Source organism: Phocoena sinus, chromosome X, assembly GCF_008692025.1.
Source record: "Phocoena sinus isolate mPhoSin1 chromosome X, mPhoSin1.pri, whole genome shotgun sequence".
NCBI classification, from domain to species: Eukaryota; Metazoa; Chordata; class Mammalia; order Artiodactyla; family Phocoenidae; genus Phocoena; species Phocoena sinus.
Genome location: NC_045784.1, coordinates 35,710,427 through 35,731,653, shown reverse-complemented (window position 1 = coordinate 35,731,653; position 21,227 = coordinate 35,710,427).

Genomic DNA, 21,227 nt, shown 5'->3' with positions numbered 1-21,227 from the left:
CTTCAGGAATGGTATGATCAGGGCTCCACATCCATTTATCTGCCAATCTCTCGGCTCTTTTCTGCTGTGTATGTCACCTTGCTCCTCAAGGAAGCTTCCCTCATGATCAATATATGATTACAGCACTACTTGTAAAACAAACAAACACAGTAACTTGAAAACTACACAAGTGGCTACTAGCAGTAGAATGGATCAATACATTGTGGCATATTCGTACAACAGGATTGTAGACAGCAACGAAAAAGAGCAAACTCTGCACCATGCAACAACATGGAAACTTTCAGAAACATGATGTTGAGCAAAAGAAACCCTAGACAAAAGAACACATATTGTAGATTTCAGTGATTATAAAGCTCAAAGCCAGGCAGAACTAGCTTATGCCCTTGAAAGCCAGGAAAATAGCCTTGGGGGCTCAGGGTAGCCACCGGAAGTGTCCCCAGGGGGCTTCTGGAGTGTTGATCATGCTCTTTGACTTCTTTTTTTAAAAAAATAAATTTATTTATTATTCATTTATTTTGTTGGCTGCGTTGGGTCTTCGTTGCTGTGCGCGGGCTTTCTCTGGTTGCGACGAGCGGGGGCTACTCTTCGTTGTGGTGCGCGGGCTTCTCACTGCAGTGGCTTCTCTTGTTGGGGAGCACGGGCTCTAGGCGTGCGGGCTTCAGTAGTTGTGGCACACGGGCTCAGTAGCTGTGGCACGCGAGCTCTAGAGCGCAGGCTCAGTAGTTGTGGCTCACGGGCTTAGTTGCTCCGTGGCGTGTGGGATCTTCCCAGGCCAGGGCTCGAACCCGTGTCCCCTGTATTGGCAGGCGGACTCTCAACCACTGTGCCACCAGGGAAGCCCCTCTTTGACTTCTTGATCTGTATGCTGGTGACATGGGTATAAGTTCGTTTAGTGAAATGTCACCAAACTGTACACTTATGACATGTGTGCTGTTCTTTACATATATTTTGCTTGAATTATAATTTATTTACAAAAATCCCTCAGGGTGCTGTGTGGAGAATTGGACAATGGGTGAGGGTAGAGGTAGGCAGACTTGTGAGGAGGCTGATGCCACAGGCCAGGTGAGCAACAAAGCAGGACGATGAAGGTAGAAGCCGCCACCCGGGCTACAAGGTGAGAAAAGAGAAAGGGAAGAGGGAGAGAGGGGAGGCAGGAAGGTGAGGAAAAGGCAGACCGCTTAGCCCCACTGATGGGCTGGCGGGGGTGTTCAGAGGTTCCAAGGGCAGCGGGAGAGGCCCCGTGAACACTAGGAAGGAGCCGCGGATGGCAGCCTGCCCCTCACACACAGTGTCTTCTGGGGACATTGTGAGAGAAACGACACTGGACTATCTATCTGATCGTGAATAGCATTCCTTTCTTAGAGACTGTATGCCCCCATCAGCAGTGGATGAAAGTTCCAGTTCCTCCACATCCTGTCAACACGATATGGTTGAAGGATCTTTTTAAAGCATAAATCAGGTCATGTCGTTGTCCTGCTCAGAAGCCTCCAGTGGTTTCCTGTAACACTTAGAATAAAATCCTCCCTCTTCACAAGGTCTATAACAAGGTCCTACCTCTTTCACAAGAGGCCGAGCTTGGTCTTACCTCAGGACATTTGCACTTGCTGTGCTCGTCACACGCAGCTCTTTGCGTGTCTGTCTTTTCTCATCATTCAAGATTCAGTGTGCTTTGGTTACTGTTGCTGCATAACAAACCACTGTAAAACTTAAGGACATAAAACAAGGATTTTATTGTGCTCATGGATTCTGGGAGTCAAGAGTTCAGACAGGGCACAGCAGATGGCTTGCTTCTGCTGCACCATGAGTGAAAGCAGAAAGACTGGGGGTGACCTGCAACTAGGCACTGGATTTATCTGGAGACTCCTGGCACCTGTGTTGGGAAGGCTCAAACCCTCAGTTTATCTGGGACAGCTGACCAGAGCCTTGCAGGTAGCCTTTCATTCCTGTTCCCCTCATTAAGCCACAGACACGCCTTCTGTTCCGGCTGTAGCAAAGGTCCAGGCGGCCCAGGTCTGGAAACTGACTTGCGTCCCAGGCCTCCTGGGGACGGATTAGGCTGAAGTTCATCTCTCAGTTTCACTGAAGTAGATAGGGAAGGCTGCTGAGAGAGTTCCTACCCCTTGACAGTAATCCTTGACATTATTAACAAAACCCAGTATTGTGGGAATGAAGCGTGGGTGTCTGGGGTTTGCTTCAAAGCATCCTGGGGTTGGGATGAACAGGGCAGGACCGACCCTGGGTTGCAGGTGGTTGAAGCTGGCCATGGGTCCCAGCAGTTCCTCACAAGATTCCCTCGACTTTTGCATACTTTTGAGACTCTTCATAACAAAAAGTATAAAAAGACATCACACCCACTCCAATAAAATCGTATTCTCCCCTCTTCCCTTTCAAAAAACCCATTGTCTTTGGTACATTCTATCCAAATAACTAAAAGCAATATCTCTTGACCATAATGTCAGGATAACAGCAAGATTATTAGCAACTCACAGAGGATGTGAAAGCAGTAATCTTGTGTCTCCACTTATTGTAGTGACTTAATGGTCATATATTTTATCCTGAAGCGTGGAAAATGAATATTGAAAGTGTATACTCCAACACAAAAGCTATTATTTTTAACGTTCAACTTTATGTAGAGTACAGAAGTGTCAACTTTCATAAGGCAACCAGGGAGACTAAACTTTATTGTTTCAGAGGGTTTAGGAACAGACTCTAGATCTGAAGGTGGTGACTTTCATACCCAGATGAGTACGCCTAGGCTCCCTGAGACTGAAAGTTTGGGGTTGTGAGGGCAGAGAATGGCAGCACCGTTTCGACAAAGAGCTCAGTCCACAGTGATGAGATTTCAATGCCTGTTTTTGGATGTACCCTTTCCAGCAGGGCCACTAGTTCTAACATGGCTGCCAGGTCCAACATGACCACCAGTTTCAACATGGCCACCAGCCATTGGTGCCGTTGAGTGCCCACCAGGGACTGCTGTCGTTCTCAGAGTTCTGAGGGGAAATCGCTATCTCAGGCTGTGAGAAGCCACTCTTCTAAAGGAGCTGTCCAGTAGGTCTGTGTACGTGGGCGCAGAGATACATAGCCTTGTGGATGCCCAAAAAGACTGGGGAGAAGAGGTTAGGCCAAAGCTCTAGAATGAAACACAGCCAGCCAAGGTTGTAAGCTTGACTGCCCTGGCTCTGGGGGTTCCATTGCCAGTGGGAAGTTTGTAGAAGCCACAACCAGGGCCTTCCCAGAGGCAGGCCACCTTAGGAGGGAGGGGTGACAGGTGTCTTCGTTGAGTCCCACGAATGGTGACGTGTGGGTGCAGGGGGAAAGAGGACGGCTCCGGGCGTAAGGCCAGGCCGTGGGTGGTACACTGATGTTACCCCAGTCTGCAGACTGCCCCTCTGACAGGCCAGTTGGGAGCCTGGGGACCCTGGTGGCCCGTGTGAGTGCAGGCCTCAGTGTAAGGGGTTCTAGGAGCCGAGGAGTCCAGATGACCAGAGGGTCATGGTTCCCACCCCCTCAAGTGGACACCAAGGATGAACAGTAAAGACCCCTGCTCAAGGATTCTGGGGAGGGGGCTCATAAACACTTTGTGCTGTGGAATTGTGAACGTGGGACTCAGGGGCTGTTCACGGGTCGTTAGGGTCTTACCGTGTGCTAGCCAATACCAGTGTACCCTGGCTGCAGTCGCGGCAAAGGCCTGAGGTTTCCCTTGGCCCTGTCCCCGCCCCACCTGCTCTCAGGGAAGCCACCCATCTCCCAGTGCATAAGGGCCTCAGGGGCAGTGGTTCCCACAGGGATGTAGCTCACCACTGCAGCGTTCCAGTCTTCAGATGACTCAGCTCCATTCCTTGGTCACTGCCCCGAGTCAGATCACGTCATGCTCTAGCTCAAAGCCCTCCCGTGGCTCCCCATTTCCCTCAGATAAAAGCTCAAGTTCTTACTCTAATAGTCAAGGCCTCCCTGGTCTGGCCCTTCCACCCTACCTCCCCGACCTCAGGTCCTGCTACCCATGCCCCCTCCCCCACCCCGCACCAGCCACACTGGCCTCGTTGTCATTTCTGGAACACACCAGCACACTCCTACCTCAGGGCCTTTGCACTGACTATTCCCTCTGCCTGGCATGCACTTCCTCCAGACATTCCCCCCGGCTTGCTTCCCCACCTCCTCAGGTCTCCTTTCCAGACAGGCCTTCCCCAACCACCCTACTGAAATTACAATGACCCCTCCCCACAATCCTGTTTCCTGCACGACCACTGCCCCTCACCTCATACCCATTACCATTCTGCGCAGTGTGACATATTCGATGTGTTTTTGTTTATTGTCTATCTCCCTTTGTTCAAATAGAAACTCTAAGCAGGCAGGGACTTTTCACTTCTTCCATTCACTGTTCCGCCCCTGGAGCTCAAAACAGTGCTTGGCACATAGAGGCATGCGGTAAATACTTGTTGAGTGAATGAATGAATGAATGAATGAACGCACTCACCCTGGCACCTTTGGGCCCTTGCTCTTCGTTGGGCCCTTTCCCACATGCACAGATCTACCTTATCCCAGAGCAAGCCTCCCCTTGCCTTCCCTCCCCGTCTCTCTCCGCCAGACTGCGTGTCGTCAGCCCTCTGGGCTTGCTGCCCTCACATGGTGACTTTCATCGTGCCCCTGACGCTGCTTCCTCTTGGCTCCGACGGCCCACGTGTCCCGTCCGCTGCTCTCCCACCTCGTTCCCTTGACTCCTGCCCACTGCTCAGACCCTCCAGCCCTTGCGGCCCTTCTCCACGCTCTCTTGTGTCCCCTCCCCACTTCTCTTCACACTCCCTCCTCGGGCCCAAAGGTGCTCTCTGCCTCCTACTCTTGCCTCTGGGTGCTTGCTCCCTTTAGAGGTCTCCTCCGTCGATCTCCTCGATCCAAAATCAACGAGGGAAAGCTCAAGGGCCAAGTGCATGGATTAGTTAAAGAAAAAAAGCAATAAAAAAGGAGAAAAAGCATAAAGAAAAATCCAGCTCATCGGCCCCTTTGCAGTTCAGCTTCTCCCCTGCTCTTCCCAACTCTGTCGGTGGCCCAGCCACTCCCTTGGATGTTCAAGCTAAGCTCAGCGTCATCTTTGGTGCCCATGTCCCACGCTTCTGTGAGGTTCTGCTGCGTCACCTCTTCTGGGGCTCTTTCAGTGTCTTCCCTTGTCTATCCTCATGCCACGTCCCTGCTTCAGGCCTCCCTCACATTTCCCCTGGGAGGTTGCAGAAACCGTGAATCGGGTCCTCTGCAGCCAACGTGAGCCTTCTGGAGCCAAATGGGATACAATTACCCTGTATCAGGGAGGGTCTAGCCAAGAAAACAGAAACCTCTCTAGGTATTGAAACATAAGGTATTTAATCCAGGAAACTGACTTCATAGGCTCTGGAGGAGCCAAAAAGCCAAACAGGGCACAGGGAGGTAATGCAGAGGTTAGCAACCCAGAGAGTAGTAACAGTAGGAAGCTGCTGGCATCCCTCGGGCTGGAGGGACAAGGGAAGAGGGAGTGTTATAGGAACCTGGAAGCCAGAGTCGGCTAACAGGAACTCGAACCATGGAGGAGATGCGGGAGGAGCAACTGATGCTGGGGATGCTGCCCAAGGAGAAGAGAGTGAGGAGAAATACCCTGGCTTCTCCCTCTTTCTGCCCACCTATCTCCCTCTGGTATCCCCCATTGGCTGAATCTTGAGGCCAGTTGCAAAGTAGCCTGGGAAATGTAGTTTCCTGCTACACTGCAAGGAAGAGAATGGATCTGAGACAGAAAAATGACTATACACACTCCCTGGCAAAGAGCTCACCGAATAAACTCCAAGCCCCTCAGTCTTTCTACGTGCTTTGGGTCCTCTTCCGTCCATTTGCTGGCCTTCTCTGCCATTGTCCCTGCACACTCACACTGAATGTGGCTGATGTGGGGACCCCTGCTTCCATGCCTGCCACCTCTGTACCCTTCCTCACTCAGTATCCTTGGCCCAGAAGGCTTTCCTTTCCAGCCACGCTGGTGTAACCTCACCCAGACTTTAGTGCCCAGGTGGAAGCCACCTCCTTCATGAAGACTTCCTGGCCATCACTTCTAGCCTCCAGCACACACAAACAAACGTTCTTTTTTTTTCTTCCCCGGTGCTTCCTGCGTCTCTGCCTCGCCTCGTTTCTCCCTGTATCATAGTTATTAATGGGCTTGTCTCAGCTCCCCCATTAGACTGCAGGCTTCCTTAAAGGCTTGTTGAAAATGAAGCCTCCACGGCCCCCGACACGCAGTACCCCGTGCCTAGGAAGGGCGCATTGCCTTTTAGTTTAATGAATGAACAAATAAGTAGCAAGCAACACAACAGCAGGTAGCAATACCTAGTCAGTGCAGGTGAATTAATTTGGGCTCTTTAGCAATCCATGCCTTGAGGGGGAGGGGTGTGACAGGCCCGGGAAGAAGCAAACTGGGGAGTCGTTCCGGGCGGGGAGCAGATGTCCACATTCTGCCTTGTTATTACTTCAGCTTATTGTTTCAGGTTTTTTCTTTTCAAGAGAAAAGAATCCGCCCATGTTTTCATGTTGTTCTCATTGAAATACACCCACAGGTTCTGAAACGAACCCACTGGTGAAGTGCAAGCAGGGAGAGGGCGGCGGGTTTTTTTTCCTTCCCCATGGTTTGGTGCTGCGGCTCGCGGCCCGGGCTCCCTGGGGCCCCGTCTCGGGAAGCAGACTCGGAGAACGGGTGGTGAGCACCGCCTTGGGTAAATGCTCCAGGTTGGGGGAGGCTTGGGCGCTGGAGCACTGAAGATGTGTCTGTGAATTCATGTTTGCACGAAGCATTTGTCAAGGGTTTACCTTTTCCGGGATGAAAGGTCCTCAGGGAAAGGATGCAGGTGTGAAGTTGGACCCAGGGCAGAGATGGCTCAGGCTTGGGGCCCCTGTTGTAGGCTGTTTATTCATGAATTCATTTGTTCTCTCCTACATAGAATGAAGGTGTGAATTTAGGAGACACCAGAATGGTGAGACCTTTGGAGCTAGTCTAGGTTCCGTATTTGGCAAATGAAGGTTTGGAAAGGTTAAGTGACTCGCTCAGGGTTACACAGCCAGTTCTGAGCAGTGGAAGATTTGAACCTTAGTTTTTTGCCTCCCAGCCGGGAGCTCCCAGGGTTTGCGAGGGCTGCCGAGAGGAGTCCGGCCCGCCCCTGCCATCAGACGTGGTCCAGTCCTGCGGATATAGGGCCTGAAGGTCACATTTGGAGTCATTTTCAAGGATGGTGACTGCTTCTTGCGGCCGATTCGGCACTGGGAGAGTCGCTTGCATCCAGCCAGGGGTCCTTCTGGCCGGGGTGGGGGACAGGTGCGTCTCCCTCTGAGCAGAACTGCTCAGTCCCCTCCCACCCGAACCCCGCCCTGTGTGCAGCGCGCATCTCTGGCTATCTCTGGCCCGGTTACTTCAGAGACCGCATCCCCTGCTCCGTGTTTATAAAGCCGCGTCAGCTTGGGGTGTGGACAGGAATGACCTGAGCTGTCTAAACAAACCGCGAGCTTCTGGCGGCCCGCCTGCCAGGGTGTGTGTGACATCCTCTGGCCCGAGAGGTGCGTCGGGTTAGGATTCCGGCTTTGCTCATTTTGAGAGCTGGGCAGAGAAAACGCAGGTCTGCGTCCTCTGGTTCCCCAGAGTGAGCAGAGACGCAAAAGGTGAGTGGAGGCCCCAGCACATCACTGCCGGCTCCCTCCACCACCCCCAAGCCGTTCCTTTCTTTCTTTTTTTTTTTTTCCCTCCCCGTTTCTCTTAATCACCGAGGGACAAAGAGGAGATCTGGCCGCTAAAAACATCCCACGCAGATATTACCTACGGAAACCACAGGAACGGGCACATTTTAGTAAAATGAAGGCCTATTCGCTTTTTCTGCGAGACTGTGCCCCTAAATAATGGTCTGTCATTTTAAACAGCTTTTCAAATGACACAGAAATTATACTATTTTTAGGTCAAACACCCTGCAGAACTTGACATTTGAAGGTTCGGCTCTGTGTGAAAACATCCAAAGGGAAGTGTGTGATTTCTCTCTCTCTCTCTCTCTCTCTCTCTCTCTTTTTTTCCCTAGCAACAATAAACAGGAGTGGCTTTCGTTTATTTGCGTGCGTTCCTATCCCTCTTGTATTTGCATCTCTGGGGTTTATTGGTGTAATTCTCCAGGCGCAGACTCAACATGGCAGATGTCACCTGAAGAACGCCCTTTGGAGATGCGGTCCCTACAAATAAAAGCAGGTCGTTAGACTAGAGCTGTCTTTGTTCCCTTAACTACGGTGGTTTCTCCCTCTGCACAGAGCACGCTCTATATAAAGCCATAACCATTCAGAGTCACACGTAGACTCTATAAAGGGCTGCTGAGAGATGAAAGATGTCTTTAACCCCTTCCTCTCGGGCATCGGTGGAGGCTGTAACTGCTCAGTTCCAGAACGTGCAAAGTTCTGTTCTGGGCTGACCTGCGGCTGGGAGCAGAGGAGGAGGGGTGCGGGGTGTGAGTGAAGCAGCCAGGTGGGAGAAATCCCCCGCCTCGACCCTCCCCTTCCATGTTCCTGCCTCAGTTTCAAGCTGCTGGGAATCCCGGCGTGGATGGGGGTGACAAAGAGAAAGAAGCTGTGATGACACTGGGCAGGACTCAGGCTGTGGGAGCCGGGGAGGGGGGCAGCCCGCTGGTGGGAGCTTTCGCCTGTGATTTTAGATGGGGGTCCCTGTACTCCGCCGTCTCTGCAGGGGTGCTGGGGTACTTGAAACTGTGGAGTCAGGGTGGAAGCGTTTCCTGGAGGATCAACTGTATTGGATTTTAAGTGACTGTCAATGTTGCTTTTATATTAAAACAAGCACAGCGCTGTCTAATGGAATCCAATGCAGATGGCCAGGAATGGGATGGGGAAAGCCCAGCTTGCTGAAGTGCCACTTTGAACTCTAACTTGAGACCCCCAGAAGGCTGTTTGGGCCCTTTGGTGACAAAGTTTAAGAAGCCCTGCCCTAGATAAAACGCTAAACGCAATGTAGAAATGTTTTAGTGCGAGGGACAAGGCAGGGGTTCAAGACCTGGCTCTGCTAGTTACTAGCTGTGTGATTTAGGGCGAGTGGCTCAACCTCTCTGAGCCTCAGTCTCTTCCTCTGTAAAATGAGACTGATAGCAGCTCCTTCCTTACAGGACCAGGCCTGCCACTCATGTGCTCCCACTGACATCTCGGGGGGCTGCCCCTGGCAGAGAAACTACTCAGTGTTTTCAGCCTCTGGCGGAACCCATTGTGGCCACAGGGCAGTTTAACAGTGTTTATCCTGTGAAAGCAGCCGTGGGCGCTGAAAGCACGGAGGCCACTCAGATGTACAGTGCAGAAATGCGGGCACAACGTGCCCTGGGCTGTTAGACATCTGAGGCACGGTAGTACCAATGCCTCAGGCTCCCCACCCCGGGCCAGCGCTCACACCCAGTAACACTCTGCTCTCCCCAGTTCCTCTGCGTGACCCGTGTGGCCACTTCTGAGACAAAAGCCATGTCTGCTTCCGAAACTCGCTTTCATGGATGATGTGACTCCTCCCTGCACAGTGAGAGAGGGGTTGGGAGCCCAGCTGGACAGGTGTGAGGAGGGGAGGAAACAGCTGGTGGAAACTCCACCCTAGATTGGACACCGTGGTGCTTTGCAAGATATGTCCACCCATTTGCTGACACTCTTTCCCTCCGGAGGGAGGCCGGCTGCTGTGTGGTGAGGACCCGGTGGGGTGGCTTGTGGAGAGCCCTGTGCGGTGAGAGGGCTGAGGCCTCCTGCCCACGGCCATGTGAGTGAGCCATCTGGGGAGTGGAGCTCCCAGCCCCGGTCGAACCTTTGGATGACTACAACCCCAGGAGGGACCCTGGGTCAGAAACAGTGAGCCTAGATGCTCCCAAACTCCTGACCCACAGAAACTCTGACATAATAAACGTGTGTTGTTTTAAGCTGCTAAGTTTTGAGGTAACTTGTTATGTAGCAATAGATAACTTGTACAGACCCCTCTCCTTGTCCTTCAAAGTGTCATTTGAAAGAATTCATGATGCCGTTCCTTTTTTTCCTGGCTTATAAGGATGTTGGAAACTGGAAAAGAAGAATGTGTAGTTTGGGAGAAGGGCAGTGATACTGTGGGCGTACATGCTGAGAACTTTCCATTGGTTATGTCATCTAATCATCTCGACCGTCCTGTGGGAAAGTATTACTAGTCCCATTTTCTAGGTAAGAATACCGAGGCTCAGATTACACAAGAAGCCTGGTCACTGGGGCACTAAATCTGTGTTTCTTTAGCAGGCTGCCTCTGCTTAAGAATAAAGCATCTAAGTCAAGGGCCTGGCCTTGTTTCTGACTAATTGCATAGGCTCTCACAAGTGACTAGCCGGTGGGGGCCTTTTTTCTTTGTGAAGGGCCCCTGTACCATTCCTTGTAGCCTGGGGGGCTGTCGATCATGGTGCCACACTCTACTGTGGCACCGGGAATGGAGCCTGGCCTGGTCAGTGAGAGAGATCCATTCCCCTGACCACAGCGATTCGTTAAGGAATGGGCATGCGATTCCGTCCAGGCTAATCCAAATATTCCACAGAGCCTCTCTGCCACAGCCAACGGAGAGAACGGCTCTTTCTTTCTTCTGGGGTTGCTGAGCTGGGAGGCTGTGGATCTGGTGCCTTTGGGACTGGCAGGCCTGCCTGTCTACAGAGTCAGGTCGAGCCAAGCCATGAAGGGAGGCAGAACTCTGGACCCACTTGAGCCCCTGGATCCAGCTATGCCTGAAGCCATTCTTCTCCCTGGACTGTCCAGTTCCAAGAGTCAGTAAATTCCCTTTTTTTTTTTTTTTGTCTCAGCTAATTTGAATTGGGTCTGTGTTGCCCGCAGTGCAGTGGGCAAACTTGGGAGCTGCTTTTAGCATCTTGGAGCAGTAGAGCATAGCCCCTCTCTATGGTGACGGAATGTAGTAGTAGCTGGTGATGTCCTGCTGGCCTATGCTAGAGGTCATGACAGACTGTTTGCTTACAGGCCAGTGGCCTCCTGCATCTCTCTGTCTGAGGTTCTCTGGCCTCAGGACCATGCTTGGCCTCTGTGTGCGTGCGTGTGTGTGTGTGTGTGCGTGTGTGTGTGTGTGTGTATGGTGTACACACGGGGAGAGGGAGACAGTTCTAAAATGTCAGGGAATTAATGCCTCAGGAGTAACCCTCTTCCAGTGAGAGCGTACCTGGGCTCCCTTGCCCCTTGAGAGGACAATCTGGAGGTGTCTTCTACACAGTTTCTTTGAGGGTCCCCAGCAGAACTGCACCCCAGTAGCCCAGAGTGAGAACCCTCTCAATAAAGGACCCTTAATCAGCTTCCCTCTGTGCCCTGTCTCTTTCCCCACTCTCTCTCTCACTCATGATTCTTGGGGTCACCTCCCAGATAAACTACCTGTCCCCAAATCCTTATCTCAGGGGCTGCTTTGCAGGAAAAATCTAAAACTAGGACATCAATAGATGGCGTTTTGATCTTCTGGAGTTGACAGATCTGGAGATACTTATCATAATGGGAAAGACTGAAACCGCAAGGTTCTCAGCCTTAGCAATTTTGTGAGTTCAATATTCCCCACACGGCGCATGTGAGGACCACAGGAGAACTGGGCAGGTGGGGTGAAGACAGCAGGGCGGATATGGCAGGGGTCCGAGACCCCACGGAGGTGAAGCAGCCATTTTGAAATGGAAATTGATGGGACAAATGGGGTTGGAGCATCTGGGCAGTCTGGGGTTGCCTCAATGTGGCACGTGGGGAGGTACTGGCGTTGGTACCCCGTGCCCAGGGTCCAGAGTGTCTGTGGATAGACAGGAGCCGGGAGCCCTTCAGATTATAGTGAGAGCTGGGCTTGGTTCCCAGCTGTTGGTTTTGTTTGCCTTTCCACTCTGCCTTTCTTCTCTCTCCTTTTGCCGTTCCCGTTTATTTATGTTTAAACACGTCCTGTGTCGCTGCCTCGGCTGAGTGGCTAGAGAGTCAACGAGGGCATGGTTTCTGCCTCGTCTTCCCCTGCAAGGCCTGGCCTCCAGGAAGAAGATGCAACTGTGGATGTAGGAATATTTGACTGATACGGCTGGGCCACATGTCTGCTTTCTCTTCTCCCCACAGCTCCCCACTCCCTCCAGATCCCCCGCTGTTCCTCCTGGTCACTTCCGCAGTGGCATCTGGGACACAGACATCGTTTTTTTTTTTTTTCCTAATTGCATTTCAGCCGAGGGGAGCCACGCTCAGAGAGGGGACCGTAGGAGAGTGGCCTGGCAGAGCTTGGCAAAGTGGCTGCAGCTTCCCCATAGGACTTAGATAAAAAGGTTCATTTTGTGTACCAATACTCCCTACCCCTCAGAGTGGATCCCTCTCCTTTTTGTATTTTTTTCTTCTTCCTTGAGGTATAAAATAGATACGGTAAAGAGCGTCTAGTGCGCCGTGTGTGGCTTGATGGATTTTTATGTATGTCTACACCGTGCCACTACCAAGATATGGATACACTTGAAACTAACACAACATTGTAGATTGACGGTACTTCAATTTTTAAAAACTCCGAAGAGAAAAAGAAAAAAAAAAGATATAGAACTTCCCCATGACTCCAGAAGTTTCCGTAATGCCCCTCCCAGTTAGTACCCCCTCTCACAGAGGCAACCTCTATCCTGACCTTTATCGCTGGAGATTGATTGCCTACTTTTTACCTGTAAAAGGGAAGCAACCAGCATCGTCCCCTTCGGTGTCTGGCTTCTTCTTTTACCTAATACGTGGATGCGCGTGAGCCATGCTGTGTGTAGCAATGGTTCCCCTCCTGTTTGTTGGGACCCTGCAGGGGTGTAAAGCCAGCAGCTTGAAGATCCCGTTTTGCTCCCTTCTGCAGCCTGGGAGGTAGCACTCCCAGTGGGCACCTTCGCTCCCAACTGCGGGATGCCGCAGTGCTGTTGCTGCCACAGCCCAGCTCCTGAGGCCAGTGCAGCCTCAGGCATCGGGTTCCCTGTTTATTCCAGGCTACTGGGCCAGTAACCTCGCCTCGGCTTGGAAACCTCCTAGGGATGCAGGAGGAAGCTGGAGCAGCCCCAGATGTGGGGTGGGGCTTGGAAATAATAAGTTGCGATTTGCAAACATGCCGACGGCAGCAGAAGAGAAACGTCACTGAGGTCTGGTGTCTTCTAGCACAGCACAGCGCAGCCTTTTCTTCTCCTTCCTGGATTTGTGTGGTGGCCCCTGACTGGCCGCCCCGGTGCACGGTGGCCCTCTGATTTATCAGCTCACAGCTGTCAGGGCCTGGGCTTATCCTGCCACTCTTCTGCTCACAGACCTTCAGTGGCTCCCCACTGCCTGCTCAAGTCGGCACTCCTCTCCTGACATTTAATTAAGAAGCTCCCCTGACTGAACCAGCTGACTCCTCCTTCCTAGTCTGCCACAGCTCCTGGGCAGATGCTGCCTCCCTGTTTGAGTAGCTGGGACTCCTAACTGGGGATGTGCCAGCTGGTGTGATGTAGTTCTCTCTCTGCCCTATCGATTTTAGGAGACACTCTTTTCTAGCCTACCTCCCCAAGGAGGTTCCCAGCTAGCCCAGCCTACCGTGTGGAGCCTTGGTTGCCAAAGTCATTTCATGGACCAAGATGCCTGCTTCAGCTCCAGCCATCATGACTGCATTCCAGCAAGTAAAAAGGAGGAAAGGGAAGGAGAAGGGCATGCCACCTCTTTTTAGGGTTAGTAATAATAATAATAACAGTAAAAGCAGTAAACACTTATGCATCATTTACCACATGCCAAACACTGTTCCAAGTGCATTTATTTTTCATATAACTCTATGAGGTAAGAACTATTAGTAGCTTCCTTTTACAAATGAGGAAATGGAGACACAGAGAGGTTGAGTAACTTGTGCAAGGTCACACAGCTAGGAAGTGACTGAAGCAAGATTTGGACTCAGGCAGGCTCATTCAGCTTCTCCTAAGCCCTCTGTTTTTGGGCTCCCCCACTTCCTGGTCTCCGTACACCCTCCCTCCTCTTACAACCCATTGGCCAGAATTTAAGCACATGATCATACCTACCTGCAAGGGAGGCTGGGAAATATAGTCTTTGCTCCAGGCAGTAAAAATTGGCAAGTTTGATTGCTGAGGAAGAGGGGCGAACAGATCTTGGGGGTCTGCAAGGAGCCCCAGCAGTTATTACTGTTCACTTCACGGTCCTGTTATTTGACTTGTTAATTCGATTAGACCACGGGCTTCTTGAGAGTGGGGACTTGGTTCCCCAGAAAGCTTCTCATGGGGCCCTGAGTGGGAAATGGTCTCCTTGTTTTGCTGGTGACTTTAAATGCAGAGCGGCTCTTTCTAGGATCCAGAATAGCTCTATGCGAAGATTATTCCATAATAAGTTGACTGATATTATTTTGCTTTTCTACTTGAAGGTCCTGCACGCGGAATGTCGGTAGGATGCCTATGGCGTGGTTGACCACCCTCTCTGTTTTGAAACTGCCTCTTGGCTTGGCTTCCCCTGCAGGAGGATTTTCCCCAGGCCCTGTGGGGTCCCTTCTCATTCCCTTTTCCCGGGTCTCCTCCTCGGCCGCCCTCCATGTGTCGGCTGCCTCAGGGCTCAGTCCTCGGACTCTCCGCGTCTCCCCCGGCCCCCTCTCCCCGGATGATCTCATTTCCTCTCATGGCTTTTAAAATACCGTCCATGTACTGATAACTTGAGACCAGACCTCTTTCCAGATCTCCAGACATCCAAGCCCGCCTGCGGCTGGCGTCCCAAGTGGCAGTTCCATTGGTACCTTAAACCCAGTGCGTCCAAAGCAGAATGTCTGATCTCTGCCCCTCACCTCCCCAGCCCAAACCTTCCGCTCCTTCAGCATTTCCCACCTTAGTCAATGGCTCCTCCAATGGCTCTTTCCAGAAGCCTGGGAGCCATCCTCGATACCTCACACCCCACATCCAACTCAACTCCTGGCCCTGACCACCTTACCTCCAGCAAGTCTTCCAAGGCATCATGCCCATGGCCACGGCCCTCCCTCATCTAACCCCCCTCCCCTGTCTCCTGGACCGCTGAGATGCCTCCTACCCAGTCTCCCACATTCAACCCCCTGCAGTCCATTCTGACAAATCTGATCACCCACCCTCCTGCGTATGGCCCTTCAGTAAGAGCACACGCACATTCCCAACCCTTGACGTGGCCCATAATCTAGAGGCGCTGGTCCCTTCTGCCCTTTCAATCTCATCTCCAGCCTGTCTCCAGTTACTATAGCTTTAGAGCCAACCACTCCAAACTTAGGGGCATAACACAACAACCATTTTTTATGCTCACAGATTCTATGGGTGAGGAATTTGAAAGGGGCGCAGAAGGGATGGTTAGTCACTGCTCCACGATGTCTGGGGGCTCAGCTGGAAGCCTGGGAGGCTGGAGGGGTGGACCGTCTGAAGGCTTGTGCAACACATGTTGGGCACTTGGGAAGACTTGAAGACCTAGGGCTGCTGGCTGGAGTACCTACCCTGGTCTCTCCATATGGCTCGGGCTTCCTCACAGCATGGTGGCTTCAGGGGAGTTAAATTTCCTCTGTGGCAGCTCCGGGACCTGTGTTGTAATGAACAAGGCGCGAGTTGATTCCCCTTTTCTGACCCAGCCTCCAAAGTCACGTGGTGTCACTTCCGCCACATTCTTTGATTACGAGCCAGTCGGAAGTCCACCAGATTCAAGGGAAGGGGACGTAGACCCCATCTCTCCATGGTAAGGATGCCAAAGTCATATTGTAGGAGAGCGGACTTTGGAAAATGGTCTCTGCCAAGTGGCCCTCCCCTGGCTTGGCTTGCTGCGGTATCTCCAGAGCAGAGCCTGGGGACGGGCACCCAGAGAAGAAGCCTTTAGCATTTTCAGGCCTGTTTCAAAGAACAACTGTCTACAGGCTAGGAATGGTTATGAGGATCTGTCAGCAGTGGCCTATCTCAGAGGAGATGGAGAATTTTGGCGGGGGCTGGTGGTGGGAAGGGCGAGCTGACGAGGAGATGTCCACAAGAGAGGCAATTTCTGGTTCCTCCCTTGGGATGGTCCTGCCAACACCAGCCGCCTGCCTTGTCCCTTGGCCCCCTCCCTGGCACACCATGCCTTTGCAGCCATCAGATCTCCTGAGAGCCACACCCCTCCAGATCATCTTTTCCAGAACCTTCCCTGAGCTTCCAAGGCTGCAGGAGGCCGCCCTGCTCCTTCCTTCCCTAACTCTTCCTGCACATCCTCAACACAGAGTGGACACCACTGTTACTTTACCATCAGTGTCCTTGTCGTGTCCCCTCCCCGCCGACAGCCCGAGGCTTTCTTGAGGGTAAGGCCTGGGTCCATGGGCCCCCATAAATGGCGGGTGACAGGCCACACTGCCTCATGATCTGGGGTGTGTGGAACCTGCTAGGTGGGGAGTCGGGGGTGCGTGAGGGTCTGGAAGCCAAGCTGTTCCTCCATTTGGGCTGCCTCGGCGGGGGGCCAGGCCTTATTAGAATGCCTTCTTCATCTTGACTCCAGCCGGAAGTTCCCCGTTCCTGTGTAATTACATTAAGCTTTTACGATGGGGATCTGGGCGGCCAGCGGCATTATTTTGCAGGGACGGACTGCATTCCTGGTGTCTGGGTTTACCTTGCCTCTCTGTCTGTGCCCTGGAATGCCGGTCTGGGGACAGGTCTTCTGTGGAGCCCTGGTCTATCTGTGGGGTCCCCAGGCAGCACGCTGGGGGCAGGGTGAGCCGCCAGAACTATGTCCACAATTTCCTAAATGCTGAGGGTCAGAAAACCCGTCCTACCCTGCAGGGCAGAAGGTAGAAGCCTGCGCCCCCTTTGCCGGGGCTGCTGCAGGGGCCTGGGGGCCCAGCTCTGTCTTGGGGGCCACAGGCTTCTTGGCCTGGACGTCCAACCCAGGGGCCCCCTGCACTTCGCTCTCCAGATACTGACTAAGCTGGTTGTCTGCTTCACACACATAGCTGGTGTGTGTGTGTGTGTGTGTGTGTGTGTGTGTGTGTGTGTGTCTCCATGTAGGGCCTTTCTTTTTAAGTAGCTTCTTAAAAATTATTTATAAGCAATATTATCATAAGATTAGGACCTAATCTCACACCCTATCCAAAAAGAAATACCAGGTGGATTAAAAATCCAAACGTTTCAAAGAACTATAAAAACCTGATGAAATCTCATTGTGGACTGTTTACTAATTGTAGGGTAGGAAGGCCTCTCCCAATACAAATAACCAACAACCTGTGAGAATATGCTTACATTATACTCACTTATAATTAAAGAAATGCAAATCAGAGCTCCAGCGGGATGCTGGAGGGGATTTAAATTGGGACAGGCCATTTGGAGAATAATTTGGTTGTTATCTACGCACATTCAAGTGTGGTCATAGCCTTTGGCCCAGAATTTCTCCTTTTAAGCCTCATTTTTTCAAACCTACATGAGCAGGCCAACCTATATCCTGGGATATTCGCAGCATCGTCATTTTATGGCAAAAATTTGAGAATAACCTAAATGCCCAACAGGAGGGGCTGGTTAAATAAATAAGGAGCATCTATGCCATGAAATACAGTATTTGGCTAAATAAATAAGGAGCATCTATGCCATGAAATACAGTATATCATTCAAAAAGACTAGTGTGTACTGATACAGAATGTTCTCCAAGAAATATGAAATGAGAAGTAAATTGCAAATCCAGCATGAGTTCCTTTATACACAACAACCCGTGTATGTATGTATCAATGCAGAGAGAAAGGCCTTGAGCTATCTGGCCAGACTGGGGCTGGTGGGTCCCTCTGGGGAGGAAAGCAGTATCAGGAAGGATGGTGAGAGGAGAGGTTCACCTTTTTTTCCTGGGAATTGTTTGAAATCTTATAAGCACATGTTACTTTTTGAATTCAAACTATGTATACACACACACACGTGTATATACATATATTTTTTAAATGAAATTTAAAAAGCAACAGTGTGGGCCAAGGAAATAGGGTTAAAAGATTTTAATAGCTGTATTTATTGAATCTGTGACTATATATGCCCGACACTGCTCTCAGATCTTGATCTGGATAACCTCATGGACACTTTACAACAGTACGCTGAGACATGGATTATTGTGACCCCATTTTACAGATGAGGAAACTGAGCACAGGTAACTTTCCCTAAATCACACAGCTAGTCAAGGGGAGCTGGGATATGTTAAGGTCTTCTTTGAGAATTTCCTAACTGTGTTACGTGTGTGTGTGTGTGTGTGTGTGTGTGGGCTTGCACGTGCGTGCACACGAGAGGGCCTTCAATTCCACATATGTGACGAAATCTCGTGCCCTGACAATCTCCTTCATCCTTTCCCTCTTCCTTCTTTTGGCTCTGATTTGGGACTTTTTCTCTACTTTTGGGGGGGGGGCGTTTCTAGGATACATCTGGAGAGTCCCTTCTGTCCAGGTCATGAAACCAAAGAGAAGGCCTCTGCCTGCCAGGTCTTTTCTGTGGAAGCAGAAGAAAATCCGGAAGACCACCTGGTAGCAGCGTCTTTGGAGGGAAGGGACTCCCAGAGGTGACACTCGCTCTGCCCATGGGGAGCAGGTAGGCTGGCAGGCCGTGGGACTCAGCGGGTGATAGGGCCAAAGACTCTACGCTGGTTTCCCAAATGCCCGCAGGAGCTGAGTCTGTGTCTGGTTAGGCTGATTTTGAAAAAGGGCTGTGAACTGTGTAATAGAGAAAATGTTCTGGATACAGAAGCCAGCTTGGAGGAGGGCTGACCAGGAGTCAGGGTTCAGCAGCGTGCTGGTCTGAGGCTCTCAGAGCAGCCAAGCCCTGGTCCTGACCCCATCCCACCCTGCCCCATCCCTGGCCTCAGGCCCCTTCCACCTTCCAAGGCTGTACCCTCCTCATGGTGCAGGAACAAAGGTAGTTCAGATTTGTGAACAGGAAGGAGAAAAAATAAACTCAGCCGAACTCTTGCTTGTGAATGAGCTGTTGGCTCTGGCCCCCGAATGGGGGAGTCCCGCTGGGTGTGTGGCAGTGGGGGACCCCTGGGGACAGATAGGCTGGAAGGGTGGTGGGAGGGAGGGAGGTGCGGCGAGACGCGAAGAGTTGGTGATTTATGGCGCCAATAAGCACAACGGTGCAGTCTTGCAGTTCCCCTCAAGATGTGTCTGAGCGTGGCGCCCTCGGAGCATCACCTGTGTGTGCTATGGCTACAGCCACGGCCTGTCTGGGCTCGGGAGCCCAGATCATCTGTGCCCGGCTGATGAATGCTCCTCCCTCCCTGCTGGGGGCCCAGGGAGAGGCACCTCCCCGCTCCCTGATATAAAGGACAGTGGGAAAATGTGCCAGCAAGGACTAGAAGGTGCAGCGAGATGAGCTGGTGAGCAGTGGGTCTGGCTTCTTCTCTGGGACAGAGTGTGAGATGCATAGACTCAGAAGGCCTTTTGGAAAATCAGCCAGTGAGTGGGATTCACTTTGGCAGCTGTCTTGTGCCTTTGAGCTTTAGCAAGCCTGCCCTAGGTTGTGCTAAGTTAGCATTCCGGGGAGCCAGAAGTACTAACATCTCTTGAGGGCCTACTATGTACTAGGTACTGGGCTAAATTTCGAAATCTCATTTACATTCTTTAAGCTTCATAATGCTACCCTGACATTAATATTGTTACTAGCTTCATTTGGCAGAAAAGGAAAGGTGAAGCTCAAGGGCTCAAATAACTTCCCAAAGACCACAGCCAGTAGGTGGAAGAACTAGGATACAAGCCTATCTTCAGAACCAAGGAAACGGAGTGAACCTCAATGCTTAAAGGATGGGCTTGCTGAGGGGCAGGCCCGGGGGTACCCCAAGAGGGACACGGAAGCCAAATCCCCAGAAGCCCTCCAGAGTGAACCTAGACCACTTTAGAATAGCAGACTGTTTCTGAAGTCTGGGGTCCACTATGGCCTCCGGATCTTTTGCTGTTAGGCAATCTGCGTATGTACCTTGAAGACAGAAGTTTTTCTTTCTGAAACTTTCACTTCTGGACTAACTCTATCTGGCTGCTTGGCCTCGAGTACTATTGCCAACGACAGAGGGAGAGAGAGCGACACTGACCTGGGTGTTGAAGTTCTGGCTCCCCACCATGGACTTTGGCCTTGGCCACCCTCAGCTGTCGGGGTCACTCAGAAGCTCAGCTTTTTTGGCCATTTGTTGGGCTGACAGTGAATAGGCAGATGGTTCTCCTGGCCATGGGTGGCCATTCTGCCCTCCACTCCCACCAGTTGCCCTCCCTCTGAAAGCAGGCACCTAACGGAAACGTTTCCCCTTCCTGTAGGAGCTCAGGTGCTGGAAACCGCACAACTTTAGCTTGAGGGAAACACAAAACCAGCCCAAATTGAAATGTAGTCTCAAATTCCAATGTCCTTTACTTCCCTTCTGCTAGTGCTGTGGGCTCACTGGGACAGGCCGAGAGAGTATCCTGCCAGTGCTGGCAGGCTGGCGGAGACCTGGCACCACTGGCAGGCTGTCTGGCTGCCCAAGAAGGCTATTCCCCGGCCACGTGGATCCCTCAGCAGAGTACCAGCGTTCTCTCCCGTGGACCCAGCAAAGTCCTCTGAGTGTGTGAGGGTGCGGGGTGCAGGCAGGGGCTCCTGACTGGGCATCTCCTTTTGCCCATTTACCTGGTCCACGTGGAGTAGAACATTGGCAAGATGGCATGGGGGTGGACCGTGGGGAGGCCGAGGATTGCCCAGCTACATACAGGAGCTTCTTAAGAAGGCCTGGCTGAGGACAAGTTGCCGGATACCCTGCAGTTTAGTTCATTCCTCCTTGGGGACTTCTGGAATGTTCTCGAGCCGGGCTAGAGGGGGAAAGGAAACGCAGCCCGGAGTCCCTTCTGCCCGCCCCCTCACGCTCCCCACCACCCAGGTTGATTTCCTATCAGAGCTCAGTGGTTCCCAGATGGTCAGCGGCCAGCAGGCTGCTGGGAGTGAGGGGGCGAGAGCCGTGGAAGAGGCCGCCCGCCTTCCAGGTGATGGCTCCAAGGAGGAGCAACCCCAGGGCTTGGCCACCACCGAGCGCACAGGCCCAGAACACAGATTTGTTTTTCCGTCTGTGTGACTGAGGGGTTTTCAGGCTCCTCTGGCAGGAAGATTTCCCTGGCACTTGGTGAACCGGTGCTCTGGGGCGTGACAGACGGAGGCAGCTGGCATCCGCGAGGCCGGGGCTACACAGAGCCACCTGGAGGCCCAGGGGCAGGCGGGCCGGCAGGCTGGTCGATGGCTGGAGTTTTGGAGTCAGATAGAACTAACTGGGTTCAA